Source organism: Lampetra planeri, chromosome 16 (assembly GCF_965212315.1).
Source record: "Lampetra planeri chromosome 16, kcLamPlan1.2.h2, whole genome shotgun sequence".
NCBI classification, from domain to species: domain Eukaryota; kingdom Metazoa; phylum Chordata; class Hyperoartia; order Petromyzontiformes; family Petromyzontidae; genus Lampetra; species Lampetra planeri.
In genome coordinates this window covers 4,727,268-4,742,965 of record NC_136122.1, presented here as the reverse complement: position 1 = coordinate 4,742,965, position 15,698 = coordinate 4,727,268, and the positions used below count along the sequence as shown (strand labels likewise).

At 48.0% G+C, this 15,698-nt stretch overlaps 1 protein-coding gene across 3 annotated transcripts in view; it reads left to right on the top strand.

Annotated features, from left to right (window-relative positions):
• LOC144722949 (SH3 and multiple ankyrin repeat domains protein 2-like) overlaps window positions 1-15,698 on the top strand; it is a 679,767-nt gene that overhangs the window by 501,655 nt on the left and 162,414 nt on the right. The gene's annotated exons all lie outside the window — the stretch shown is intronic.

Genomic DNA, 15,698 nt, shown 5'->3' with positions numbered 1-15,698 from the left:
TTTTTTCTGGGTCCTCCGTTTTTCCCTCCAAATTTACAATCAACGTGCCTTTAGAGTATTCGGCTGCTATACATTTCCACGTGATGAACCACTTCATTGAGCATTCATTTGTGGCCAGGTTGCTTCTGGAAAAGAGCTATATCGCTCAGTAGTGGGCATTACCAGGTAAAATAATTTTTCGTAATAAAGGTTTTTGGGTTAGATCGCGTTATTTATAAATGTGTTGGAACCCTCCACCACCCGACACGGCCAGTCAGTAAAAAAAGTGTCACGTTGACAAAAGACAAATAGTTCACTACTTTAGCCCACCGGTGTGTTGAAGAGTGAATCCACAACATTTACAATGTTTGAGTCAGACGTTTCGCTGGTAATTACATCCAGCAACATCGGGCAATTTGCCAGAAGAGATATTCGCATTTTTTTGGGAGTTTCTCAAATCGCTGGATCACAGACATGGGTCACCATCACCTCACCTCGCTCCTACAGTAAGAACGATAAACTTGCTTTATCTAATTTGGGTATATGGACGACATTGGCTCAGTTTCTATTTTCTGACATGGGCGTTATGTCAGTTCACGTTTACCCCCTTGAGTCACCCGGGCTGATTCGCTGCCTCGCAGAGGGTGCCTTCTTCTTAAGCTAGGCTCTCCCCGAAGAGAGTTACGGGGCCGGGCTGCAAGGGCTGCTCTAATATTCATCTGTTCCAGCAGGGGCCCATCTGCAATCATGGACCCATGTGAAAAAAAAATTTTGAAATGAAATTAACTGCCACCCTCTCTCAATAATGGTGCGCAGCAACAGTCCGTTTTGTCCTTTGATTTTATTACTTGACGCTCAGAACTGCCAAAGTGGCATTCAATTGGCAAAAATGTTCCTTTTGTACGTGCGGCTTTGAAATGGCTGTGGGACGGCGACTTGAAGGTGAGCCTGATTAAACATGATGGGATCGTGTGTGCTGGACACCCACATAAACGAACAGTGACATGACAATAGGAGGCAGAACAGCAGCTAGGTTGCTGGTCTGCACGCACTCATGGCTTAGAGGGGGGGGGGGGGGGGCGCATTCGCCGTTTGTCGCAGAGGTTCGCAGTTCGAATCCAGTGTGCGCGCTGATCGTTAATCATCCTGCAGGTATAACAGCCGTGGTCACGCTACGCACCGTCTGCTTAACAGTGGACGTTAAAGATCCCCTGATGTTATTCGCAAGAGTAGGCCATTGTGTGCCGATGTCAGGGTAAATATTTGCCAAAGAATATCCGCGAATTACTCAATTTAGATTATACATTGCAGCCGTTGTTTCTGACTGGCATACTAATGCACGTTTGCAGGGCAGGCAGAGTGCTGATGTGAAGCACTTCGTAATGCCCCAGCGTATCGGGCTCTATATTAACAATTCATTATCGTAATTATTAGTATCATTGATGCACAAATGGAAAATTGAAAACTCTCCAGTGCGCGACTGTGGTCATCCAGAACAGATCGTACAGCGTACAAAGACGCAATGCCCCGCTCCACACATACGAAGGAGACATCGCAGTGATGATACACTACTCTGCTGGCTCCTGATGTGGCTGTTTGGCTTGACCGCCTGAATGTGAAAACGTGGTTGTTGTTCTGCATCCACATCAGCAGCCGTACGAAGAAAAAGAAGATTGTTCTGAGCATTCTTTTCCTGCATTTGTTTTCTTCTCTTTGTGGTATCATCTCGTGTCCCAGTACTGCAAACAGGGGTTTATCATCTGTGAATGAGGGTCCTGAGGTTCAGTGATGATTTGCCGTATGAAATATGTTTTTATAATGAGGAACATGGCTCACTTGCTCACCACCCAGTTCCAACCTCACTGCACGAGTATATAATGCAATTTGAAACAGTCGGGTTGATTGATGGTTCAGCATTCACTGATTCACTCCAGTCGCTTTGCTCATCGTCCGTCGGTCACTTCCTTATCGCTCTCCTATCACTGCTACCGTGGGTTTCGGTTCCTACGAACCTCACTCGTGGATTCCTCCACCCACGTTGAGGACTCGGTCGACCAGACACTGACTATTCCACACCTAGGCTTTCGCGACCAATATTATTCATAATATAGGTTTTTGGGTCAGATCGCGTTATTTATAAATGTGTCGTAACGCTCCACTACCCGACACGGCCAAACAGTAAAAAATGTGTCACGTTTTTCAAAGGAAAAAATTATTCACTTCTTTAGCCCACCGGTGTGCTGAAGAGAGAATCAACAGCATTTTGAAATTTTAGTACGACGTTTCGCTGATAATTACAATCAGCTTCATTGCCCGATGAAGCTGATTGTAATTATCGTGTCGGGTGGTGGAGGGTTACGACACATTTATAAATAATGCGATCCTGACCCAAAAACCTATATTATGGACTGACTGTTCCGTCTCATCATCCGTGCCGTGTTCAACCACCACTCTGCAGGTCACAACGCACCTCTCTCTCTGCTTTGCATGTGTAATATCGTTGAGGACTCTTGGACGCCGGGGTTGAGGCACACGTATTTATTCCGCAACAGTTGTCACAACCGCGGACATACAACACTGGAGGGGGTATCGGCCCCCTCACCCGGCTAGCTGGGAATACACTGCTAGCTATCTCTGACCTACCTCCTAGTCCTCCACTAACGGGCTAGGGGAGGCTGTCTGGCCCGACACTGGTAAGTCGGGCTACGGTCCCAGAGCACTAGCTCTGGTTCTCGGGACCACGCCGCTGGCTCGGTTCTGCGCGGCCCTGACAAGGGCGGCGACCCAGGGGTGTCCAGGGCTCTAGCTAGACGATCTTCGGTCTTCACTGGTTTAGCTTTAACATTCTACCCCGAGCTCTCCGGCTCATCCCCTTTTATACCAAAACCCCCCGCTGAGGGGTGGGGCCAGCCCCCCCCAGGCTGCCCTGTGCGGACTTCGTTGAGAGCACCTCCCCGTGCACTCACGAAGCCCCGCCCACTGTGTTTGTTTCCCGTGTGATCCTATGTATACAGCCCCTCCGTAACACCCCTACACATGGATGTACGTATGTATGGTGAACTTCTTTCGCACCATACATCGCCAGCCGTGCTAATTGGAGGTGCGCGGGAAGGATGACAAACCAAACACACACCGCACGACTCTGTAATTAACTCTCCATTGTCCACTCTCTCGAGTCCGTCTAACGTTGCCCCATTAAATTATGATCGTTAACTCTGATCTAATATCGCTTTCAATAGTGCTGTTTGTTGCTGGCTGATCCACGTGTTGGTCCTTTGGAGTTTGTGCTCAGAAAACGTGATCTACAAAAAAAATTGTGCTTTCCCATGCCCCGGACACTGAGACAGGAACCCTGACAACCTTAGTTCAATCCCCCTTTTTGGGAGTGAATTCCCCGTTTGAATTTAAGTCTAGAACATGTGATCTTCTCTATTCATTCACGTCGTGTGTCGTATTTTTGTCCCACAGGATAAGATTACAATGCGCGGAATCGTCGAGTGTGCGTGTTTATACGTGTGTGTGTGGTCCATTCATCTGCGCCGGTTAGAAATATTCAGGCTGGCTTGTCTACAATCCATCCTGGGTTTAGCCAGGCTAGATTATGCGAGGAGCTCAGAAATCCTTGAAAGATCTGGGACACATTCCAATCAGAGAGCTTCTCTGACGGGCAAAGCTGCGTTGGTTAGGGCACTGCACGACGAACCGGTCGGTCCGAGTTCGATTTCTGTTCACGACTAATAACAGTGGCGATTATTTGTACCGGTCCTGGGCCTCCCATATCTGGACTCGGCCTTAGATGAGTACCTGGTGTGGTTTGTAAACATCGCCATTAGGGAGACAAAGGCGGCCGGACGTGGTGTTGGCCACCCACTCCCCCGTGTGCCGTAGGCGCTCGCTAAGAGCACTTTACCCAACCAGTCTGTTAGACGCTGTACGGGGCGGGGGAGTTGTTTGTCTTTGGTCCATTCATCAAACGACAAATCATGGGTGTGCAGCAAGAAACCCAATTATTATTCAGCACAAATTAAACGCCACCACCGCCACCGCGACAGCGAGCAGCACTTCGCGCTGCCATTCAAAGTCACCCGGAGCCATTGCTGAGCACAAAGCCCTTGTGTGGTCGTGCCGCTGCTCTAACAGCGAGCAGGAGGGTCTGGCGTGAATATACAAAGAGCTGCAAGTCTCTTGTGCGGAGCGATAGTCCAAGTCTGATGCGATTTTTGCATGTCATCAAAAATGCGATTTAGATTGAGCCTCCCCCCGCCGCCCCTTTTTTTTTATTGCGTTGGTATTATTTTTTTTCCAGTTTGAAGCCTCCGGTCAGTCGATCGGTGGATCAATAAATCGATCGAATTATTTGTTAAATCATCATGAGAGCCCATTGAGACGGTGTGGCTTTTGCAATGGAGAACTGCGAAAACAACAGAGCCGCGTTGTGTGTGGCAGCGTTTCGAACGTTGGTCAATTGAAACCTTTCGGAGGTGACATCGAATTTGTGGAATTCTCAGAATCAAATGAGCATTTTAAAGGCGTTATGGCACGGTGCAACAGCAGCTCTTCGATTGTGATCAGAGGCACACACAACAGCGGCTTGCTTTTGCAAATATCGGTACAACCTTTGAAGCGTGTCAGCAGGAAGTGACATTCAGAATGGTTATATTTTAAAATGGGCTCCTACTAATTATGTGTGAGCTTAGCTAATCTACTGTGCGCCCTCGTTCATTTTACAACACTGCGATGTAGCTGATTGATGTGGTCGTATTACATTTTTCATTACGTGCCATGCATTCGTGTGTCTGCCTGTGTGTGTGTGTACGTGGGTCGGGCGTGGTGCTGGCCACCCACCCCCTCGTGTGCCGTTCCATCCTTTATAGGTGCTCGCTAACAGCACTTGCCCCTGCAGTCTGTTAAGGCGATACGGGGGATCTTTGTCTTTGTGTGGACGTGGGTTTGTGTACTGTTTGTAAAGTAGCAGTTAGTACGCTGCGCTACTAACGAGTTCAATTCCCGCCCACGGCCAACACCAGTGACGATTATCTGAACCGGTGCTGGGCCTCCCCTAGGTCGACTCAGGATCAAATTAGTACCTGGTGCGGTGTGTAAATCATCGGCACTCGGGAGACAAAGGCGGTCGGGCATGGTGCTGGCCATCCATCCCGTCGTCTGCTGTGCCGCCTTTCATAGGTTATGCTTGCTAACAGCACTTGCCCCAAAATGCTGTGAAAGCTATACGAGTGGATATTTGTCTTTGTCTGTATACGTGCCATCATGCGTGCCTGTGTGTTCCTATATTACTCTGCACATATTCCACACGTAGACTGTTCCTATTAAAGACACGCTGTATATAAATTACATAACATTCTGACTTAACGCACTTGGGTAAGTGACCTCATTCAGACAAAGGACCTTTCAGGCCACGATGGAAAATCGTTACACATTTGAACGGGCACGTTTTTGTAATTAAGTGATTTTAAGTGTGGCTGTTAACATGGCTTGGTTAGCAAACGTAATCTGAAAATCGTATGAATATTTAGGAATAGGATCGTTATGCAAATTGATCTCTTCAAGAGCTATTTACCAGTATGGAAAAGCAATTACAGTTCCCATTTTATGAATTAGTGCGTTCGTGTAAATTAGCTCGTTCGCATACATTGATTGAATTTTGATTTCCACGTAAATGGGGGATTCGCGTTTCTCGGCTTCATTGGCTCGGTTGGACTGGCAGTTGTCGTCCTAGCCTCTGAGACAATTTACAAGGACCCAACAATGTGAATCTGCCGACTGTCTGTGCCTGCCCTACCCATTGCCTGATTTGGATATAACATTCTGGTGGGGCAAAGGGTGCAGCCCTACAATCTCTTGCTCACGCCCACTGCTGGCGGAAGCGTCTCGTCTAGAGAGCCCCCTCTAGAAGATATTTGGTCTACTCTTCCACACTGGCCACGCGTCTCTGAAAAGGTGGAAGGATTTATACTGCTGGATGGGCAGAGGCGGTGGGGTGAGGATTTAAGAGACTTACCTATTGTTTCAACTGCTGCGACGGGATATCAAGTTGAACTGCCGATGATGATGATAATGGTGTCAGTGTCTTCGTACTCAAACGAGTGTTGGATGACCCGAAGCCAGAGATGGAAATGTCACATTCCAATGACAGCCCGAATCTTGTGGGGCAACCACTGTCGTCACGAAGTTCGACTCCTTATGCTCATAATGACCATCTGTGGCGTACCCACGAATACTGCTGGGTGGATAGAGGTGGCGGAGGGTGGATAGGATTTGGGATGCCACGGTGGCGAGATGTTAACTGCCTCGCCTGGTATGCGGGAGGTCGTGGGTTTGATCCCGACCGTGACGCCTGATATTTGGAGTTTGCATGTTCTCCCTGTGGTCACGTGGCCAGACGTCTCTGAAGAGCTGGGAGTAGCCACACTTTACCTGCGCCACACGACACCTGCTGATCGACTGCCCGTTTATACCGCTGCGCGAACAGAGACAGCCGCGCGGATTAAGAAACTTCCACAATTTGTTTCAACTGCTCTGCTGGGAGATTGAACCAGCGACCTCTGGATTTCCATACCGGCGTGCTGACCGTCACACCAGCGGCAACATCTGTAATATTTATCGTGATGTGAACCTGAGAAAAATGTGCAGAATTGTCAATCGCTTCAACAAAGCAAGTGTTTCCTCTCTCAAACGAAACGGGCAAAGGGGCACCACTCACCTCCATTGGCAGCTCTGAGCCAATGGTGGAAATTCCACGTTCCCATGGCAGGGGCTTGTCTCCATTGATCACCATTCACTTAACACGAGTGGTAACTAGTTTGGTTTGTACCCAAATTAATGATTGTGCCAACAACCCTGGTCGGTATTTGAACATGCAACCTTCAATTTGAAGTAACAAAAACATTACAATGCTGCAAGTCTATGTTATGTACATATTGTATATTTTAAAACATTTAATTGTTTATTGTAGGTGTCAAATGTTACTGCATAATTGTCGCTGGATTTCAGCACACCCATTTGGAGTACCGTAAGTCCAAGTGTGCTTATATCCGGAGGAATGTGCTTGTAACATAAGCGTCCCATTGCCATTCCCCCACCGCTGTCATGTAAGCACGTGTTATCAGAATTGTGCTTGTACAAGGTGCATTTGTATCCAGCACCGACTGTATTGTGTACAGATGCTGACTGGCAAGGCTGTAGCCGTGCATCAGATAGCACTCGAGCAATGGCTTGCCTCTTGCCGATCGTTTGTGCTTTGCGTGCGTGAATGTAGATTAGAGACACGTGTAGGCATCTCGTTTGAACCGAAGGGGTATATTAACAACCATATTCATCTTTATTTGCTCACATTTGGCACCAGTGCAAACACCACGGTTGCATGAATTCCATGCAACATGTTAATTCATGATCTATATCTTCACTGTAGGATTATGTCGTCTAAGACGGCGGTTCTTAACCTTTACTGCAGCCTTGCACCCCTTTGGTTATCAATCGTTAAAAAAAAATGTGTAATGTTAATAAATACATCGGTTTGATGAAACAAAGTAGTTGTACTTATGTGCCCGTGCTCAATTTGTCTTTCGTTGATTTACGTGTCGCACCGCCGGAAAGGGCATCTTGCACCTCGATGGGGTGCGTGCACCCCAGGTTAAGAACCACTGCTCGACGATAATCTCATTTCCATACCGACATAGGCATTTTGACAAAATACCACCGTCTGCAATTGCAGCAAACAACAAAAAATAATTGCCATGATATCGTCACTATCATCATGAGCTCTGTCGACATCATCTTCATTGCCACCCTCCTCTTCATCTTTTATTCATTTGTGCTCGTGCCTTTAATATGCCGCTTTCTTCACCATTTCGAGAAACAAACAGGTGCTGTCAGCGGCGGGTCTACAGACGTCCCAGCAGGGGGAGGCTCAGTCCTGAAATTTAAAGATTTTCAAAGAGGGCTCCTCATTAATAATAATACAATAAAAATCTGTGTATTTTTGTTCTGTTAAATATCAATCGTCGTAGGGGGGCCATAGCCCCCGTCGTACCCCCCCACCCACCAACCTCCCACCCCACCCTTCCCCACTGGATTCACCACAAGTTGCTGTGAATTTAGCGCCACGGTTCTGTACAAATGCTGCGGCAATGAGGCGGTAGTGAACCGCGCACGTGAATTGGAGTGGATGGTGCCACAGCGTGCCCACTCGTCGCTCTCTACCACACAAGCCATGCCGCCGCAAAACCGCGCGATGGACGTCCGCGCGGAAACTTTCTACCATCGGGCTTCCCGCCTGCTCGGGCTATTCCGTAGCGGCGGAAAGACACGTCTTCTTTTTTCGCGTGAAATCGGTCCCTCGTGAGTTTCAAAAATGTGGATTGAGGGGGGGGGGAGCGGGGGGGAGCGGAGGGGAGGGGGGCGCTGCTTCTCTTCGACAGCCGGCCGCCCTTCCGCCACGTAGTAGTGGCGGAACGACGACCAAAAATAAAACGTCGCAAACTAGTCGGGGCGCGCGGCGCGTTTGAGTTGCTCGTCGGACACACGACAGCTGCCGGTCTCGTGGTGCGCTGCCAACGCCGTCTCGCCTCCTCCGACGTCTTGTCGCTTCGTGCCCCTCGCGATCCGCCTCCTGCACTGCGATGCGTCGGCTCGCCTCGCAGCCGGACGAGTGCGTAACCACCCCATCGCACCTCATCCTCCTCCCCCCCTCCCACGCACCCTGAATCTCTCTCGCCACCGCCACCACTACCACCCTGCTGCCCTAAATTTTATGAGGTGCCACGCGAAAAACGGGCGCCTTTGGTGCGTGCGTGCTTACCGCACTGTACCGCATCAATTCTCTCTTTTCGATGTTGTCCTGGTTGTGCGATAGAGTGCGTCTGTCTTTTTTTGCCGGTTGGTCTGTGCGTGCGGCGTCCGTTATTCACACTTCGTTATCGCCACGACTCGGCTGCTTACGTTGAATATTTGAACGGCTTATTGCAACGATGATCGCACGCCTAGGTTGTGCGTCTCTCGACAGATGTAAAGGCACACGTGTATACTCCACATGGCAACCAAATCTCTCTATGTCTTCCCATCCCCCCTCCCTACCACGCTCTACACAAAGCAGAATACCCAATCAGTCTAGAATTTAATGGTGATGGTTTGAAATGAAATATGAAACGTGGATGCAATTTACATTCGAATGCCCATTCTATATATGTTTTCTGTCGTATCCATAATAAAGGGTTTTTCGGGTTACATCGCGTAAATATATAAATGTGTCGTTAAAACCCGCCACCACCCGACACAGCCAACTAATAAGGGTTGTCACGTAAACAGATCGTGCCAATTCGTCACGAGTACAGCACACCGGTGTGTTGGACGTTACGCAAACACAATCGGCGTCATATGTTGCCGACGTTGCGCAGAGGTGACGCTTCCTCCGTACGCAAGTGAAGACCATTACATCTGTTGCGCTTCCCAATTAAAACTAAACGTGGCACACGCTGAAACGATGCCATTTTTTTTATTGCATTTCCATTTCGATTGGCATCAACGTTGCTGGGAGATCGCCGTCGTTGTTGAGTTGAGCACAGTCACGTACGTGCTGTTATGTCAGCCGCCTCTCGGTGAAATATCCGTATAATTGGTGTTTCCTGCAAGGTCGAGAGGAGGGTGAGACACCACCCTTTTGTTGAGCTGCGTGAGAATTCACGTGGGCCCCAGGCTGGTGTCAGACATTGCCTCGCACGCCCGTCCGTGATGGTGGTGGAGACAATAGGTGATGATGTGATGATGATTGTGACGGTGATTAATGCAATTGCACTATTTATGCTATTGCTCTGCTGCTACTGCCACTGATGAAGCCGCTGCTGCTGCTGTTGTTGATGAAGCTTCCGCTACTAATGGCGATGCTGATTATGCAGCCGATGCTGCTGTTGCTGCTGCTACAACTCCTGCTGCTGCTGATGATGATGCCGACGAACGAACATGTAGCAACGTCGTGATCTCGCAGGCGGTGCCACGAGGTGAACGTGGCACGTGTGCGCTCGCGGGCGAAGCGCGGTTCGCGCTCTCTACCAGTGCGTGCGGGCAGGCGACCCTCTGCACGCACGTGCGCATGCACACGCGTCTCAGCTTGTGGAGAGTCGCAGCCGGCAAATTTGCACGAGGGCAGCACCCCCTTTTGTTGTTGTTGCTCGCAGCCAGCTTGTACCCGAGGTGATCGTCATGGTCGTCTTCGTCGTTGTTGTTTATTTTTTTCCTCCTTTCGCCGTCGTTGCAGTCACTTTTTTCTTCTTTTAAAACAAAAAGCAGCGGGGGGGGGGGGTTCCATCGCAGGGTGAGCGCCGCTAATGAAATCAGCAGTAAACATTGATTTCTTTTTACCCAAATTGTTTTTTCTTTCTTTCTCCTGGGAACATTATTATGAAGGCGAATGTCCCTCTGTGAAAATTACACACTTTGAAGGCATCATTTCCTCACTAAACATGCACGAGAATAGAAATATGCGTTTTAAACTCGTGCGAACGTGCCAGCAGTGGCATGCGTTCGCAATGCCGGTGACCCCCGCGTTCCATTCCAGACGATGCAGACTGCCGGCCACTTGCATCGACACCTATCGGGCCGCCTCCCCGTAGTTCAACTGCATCTGGTGCAGTTGCGTGAAAATCGCCAGCCACGTGCTGTGCTGTGTTGGCTGCGCTGGCCTAAACAGTTGCTCGCTAATCGCACTTGGGCATAAATAGGTGCTCGCAAAACAGCGTATGCTGCATCAGTCATCACACCTGAAGACGATTGCTTGTGTGTTGCGATCGAAACGTCGTGATATTGTATTATTTTTTCTATCTACGTGGCTTTACCGAAAGACAAAGAATATAAATGTTGCAAGTTGTTTTCTTTTGTGTGCAGAACACATTACTTTGTGTAGATGTGCATTGGTGCGTGCGCGTGTATACGTGTGTTGCTTTGTGTATATACTGTGTACAAATGTCATCAATTATGCTGAGATCAACATCGGCCGTTTATTATTTAGAGTTGCTATTAAGGGAGTCCTGCGCCATACCTAATGTGTTTAGCATTCAGCACGGGATACAGTTGCTTTTACATAACCCCCTGCCTCTTAGCGGACCAGATCTGTTGGTGGCTCCGACTCTGTGTGCGTGCGTGTCTCAGTGTGTCGCGCACGTGGCCGCCTCTCTCCTTTCCTGCATTACGAGGCAGCGTTTCCAGGACATTGGTTCCCGTGCCTCCAGGAACGACTGCTTGAGGAGTGGCACTTGCCGTTTATTGCCCTTTGTGTGGCCCGGCTTGGTGCCTCTGACGTACGCCGTGGCTGATAGAAGCCCTGAGAGGGAGGGAGGGAGGAAGGAGAGAAGCACGCGTGATGCGCACAGCGGCAGCAGCAGCGCTGCTGTGTTCATCGTCGGCACTGCCTCTTGGCCTCTTTCGCCACTCTCGCGCTGTTTCACGTCGGATTCGTTTTTGTTTGTTTGTTGGCACATTGGTCCTCGTGACAAAGACACAGTTGACTCATTGTGCGCGCGTTCCTTGATTTCTAATTCGGTAATAAAATAGAGAAAAACGAATACGAGTTGTTATTTTTTTTTAACGGGCTGGAATTTCATTTCCCACCGTATCGCCGTTCTCTGGTGGGGGGAGGAGAGAGCCTCGGATAATAATTAAATAACATTTAAAATAAATTAAACATATTTCTTTGGGGGAGTGGGTGGGTAGCTGGAGGGGGGGGGGGAAGGGTGGGTTATTTGGTGGGGGGGGGGGCAGGCTTACGCTGTGGAATGGAAATGAGGCTGGGTGATTTTTTTTTCCCCCCCTTCTCATTCGCGCGACGGCACCAGTGATGTGACTTGGATTTGATGGGCTCCAGCCAGCAGCTCCGACCGTAGTGGAATTGACGGGCAGAACCAGCCCCGGCCTTCCGTGCAGCGTGGACCGGGTTGGGGGTGGGTGGACGCGTGGGGAAGTCCAGGGCGGAATCAAATTTTTTGTTTTGTTCCACCGTTGATGGGGGGCCTGAGAGCGTGGCTCGGCTGCGACATTCGCGACGACTTGGGCTGCCTCTGCCACGCTCCCCGACGTCCGTTCCGCGCCTGCGAGCGACAGTCGGCTGCTTTGCATTCACGAGCGGTCAGCGATCGCGTCGGCGGAGTCTCTTCCACCTTGCTCCGCTCGGCTCGGGAAACGCAATCGGCGCTTCAATGAATTTGGATGGACGCTTGCTGCCCGCGTTGTTAAAGAATCAGAAAAGGTTCTGCGTTTTTGGGTCTGGCACCTTTCTTAACCCTCGATGTGTGTGTATGTGTGCTGTGCAGCTTCATTTTTCGACGTGTTCATTGATGAACGAGCGCGTGTTTCCGTGTCTCCGTGCGTGAGTGTCCGTGTGTGTATGTGTCTGTGTGTGTGTGTATATGTGTGTGTGTGTCTCTCTGTGTGTGTGTATATGTGGGGAGCGGTGGTGCAGCGGTTAGCACGGGGACCCGGGTTCGATGCCCGCTCACGGCCAAACCGGTTCTGGGCCACCCCCTAGGTCGACTCAGCCTCAAATGAGTACCTGGTGCCGCGTGTAAACATCGCCACGAGGGAGACAAAGGCAGTCAGACGTGGTGTTGGCCACCCGCCCCCTCGTGTGCTGTCAGCTTTCATAGGTGCTCGGTAACAGCGCTTGCTCCAACAGTCTGTTAAAGGCTGCACACGGGAGGCCTTTGTGTTTACGTGGATGAATCAAGTGGTTCCGGCCTTTTGTGCGTTGAACTTTTGACGTTCCTTTTTTTCTCATTAATTGATACGTGCAACAGTAAAGTGAACCCATCCTCAGCATCATCATCATCATCCATATGTCAGTACAATGAGAGCCACCGGGTAAGACTGCACAACTTGGTGTTTGTTGTGTTTAGAAGAGGAATGTTCTCGTCAATTGAAGGTGGAATTACCACCACATTTTTCACCTCAATTGAAACGGTGCATTTGAATCTTGATGAGAAATCTATTATGCTGCAGCTTACATATACGTGCACGTATGTACACACACGTGTGAGTTTGTGTATGCTATCATGGTATACGTGTGATTTCGTTCTAAAAAAAAAAATCTTCACATTTTGTCAACGTTACATTGTCTGCTATTGTCATTTGTTATGTTGCGTTATTGATTGGTTATATATTGATTATAGCTTCTGTACAGCAACGAACATACACGGTGCCTGGATTTGGTCACATAAGCTGCGGTATTTTTATGCATTTTTAAATTAAATGCCTTTTGGTTGGCTGACAGTCGCCGTGAAAATGTGATTTAATGTTTTTATTTCGCATCGATATTTACTGCAATCCCATGAATCGAGTCCACGATTTGATGTTTGCGACAATATAAATCACAAAATATCGTGTGCACTAAGTATATACGTGTACAGTGTATATTCATGTACAGTTATATGACTTCTTGAAAAAAAAATGTGACCAGAGGTAAATATTTGCAATTAATTCCACTGAATTGGACATGGACATTGGACGCTTGTGAACATACGCTGTTATCAAACGAGCATTGCATTCCAAATACTGTAAGCTTCAAATGCTTTGTTCTGATGTCTTTTTTTGGGGTTTCTCTGTTCTAAAATGTTTGGAACGCCGCTCACACACATATTTATATCACCTCGTGCGTTGGGCATGCTGCGTAAACAAAGAGTGAAACATCATTTGGCTAAAAAAAAAATCTGCTATTTGTGCAGCTGCTGGAATTGTGGCGAAAATTGCTCATAAAAAAATTGTATATTGTTGGTGGCTATTTTTATCACATTAGTTTTTTGCAATATGCTTCCAGAATATATATTATTTTTCTTTCAAAAGCATATCGCATAAAATGTCCTAGCCCTTAAGATAATTGCACTCTTACCCATTAAACCACGAATGATTCTAATTTGGAGGTGTTGGGATGTTAATGGTAGGTTCTCAGTTCAGCCTGCGGTCTATTCAGTGATCCAGACATGATGGTTGGCGATGCACAGCAGACTGCATCAGCTAATACTGAATGTGACTCATCGCTGATAAATATATTACTGTGACATTCCTGTGTAAATAAGATTTTTCGGGCCCGATTATTTCCCGCGCTGGCAGAATCCACGTTTCCCCACCGAATTTCTGTTCAAAGATGGCCAGATCATTATTGCAAGTAGAAGATGGCTATAAGGAGGCCTAAGCACACTTCTAATATACGTAACAGATGCTAACTCTACACTGAGAACAACTTTGGATACCTCGAGTATAAACGCTTGGTCTTCTTCCCACAGTGTGTACTTGTATGGATATTCTCCTGTAGTAAACGTGTGCATGTATGTGGGGCTTCTTTCGTACCGTACGTAGCCAACCGTGTTAATTGGCGGTGCGGAGGAAGGAAAACAAACCAAACTACAAAAAGCAGCGAAATTAGTTTTCAATCCGGAGTTTAAAGCGTATCGCTCCAGTGGCTTCCTAATATCGTAAGGAGAAAGTGTGTGATGCAGTGACCGTCTTTGTTCGATGGTTAGCCCAAAGACGATGTCACTTTTCGACAAACACGAAACTACGTCGGTTCGTGCTACATATATAAAATAAAATGCTTTATGTGAAGAATCATCCCCCAAAAAAACCCCCAAAATATCCTTTATCTTGAAATCATTGTAGATATAATACCCCAGGCTGCGAGTAACGTGTCATTTGATGCGAGTTTGAAGTCTCGTTAATGGGAAAACCGAATAAAATCATCGTCGGGAGTGCACTGTCAACACATCACTGCGGTAAACATATCAACATTACCAGCATCATGCCACATTGACACCACTGGAGCGATCTTGACTGTCATACGTACATAAGATAAATAAATAAATAAAATCTCATTATCAAAACTTCAAACTGCTGTCAGACAGCTTGGGGGTGGATTTGCGAAATAAGAGCGACTTCTCTCGTGAGTTACAGCTTCCTTTAATGTCGCACGGTGACCTGAAACGGGGCACTCAGCGAGTTGCATTTAAAGGTGACCATGGTGTGCGCTTGCCAGTGGGGAACTGTGGATCCATTCAATGCAAACCGAAATGAGATGTGTTATGCATTGCCTAATGTCCCCGCAGTTTATAAGCGAGCGTGTTTGGAAGTCCTTATCTAAAACGCATTCCCTTTTACTCAGCATTTGATCAGTAGTGAAATACAGTACAATTGCTACTCCTTGTGCTTCCAAAAGCTGCCGAATGGAGTTATTTCATTTATTCCATCAACGATGTGGGAAGCTTCATTGTCTGCGTTGCACTGCATAGTCCTACCAGTCCTAACGGACATGTGATTAATCCACACAGAGCCACTGGGCTGTAACCCAACATTTCTTCCAGTGACAGAGATACAATTGTTATAACCTGCTTTCATCCTTAAACGTAGCCTGAAACCTGGTCTCAGTCTCCCAGCACTGAGTTTTAAGCCGCTGAATAGTACATGTCGGGATTCTAGGGAGCCACGATGCAGAGATGTTAACTACCTCGCCTGCTATGCAGGAGTCATACGTTCGATCCCAACCCTGACGCCTGTATATTTGAGGTTTGCATGTTCTCCCCGTGGTCACGTGAATTTTTATCCAGGTCCTCCGGGTTTTCCCTCCACATTTAGAATCAACGTCACCACACGTTTAGAGTATTTGGCCGCTATAAATTTCCACGTGGTGATCATCCGCCACTTCGTCGAGCGATCATTTTGTGACAACC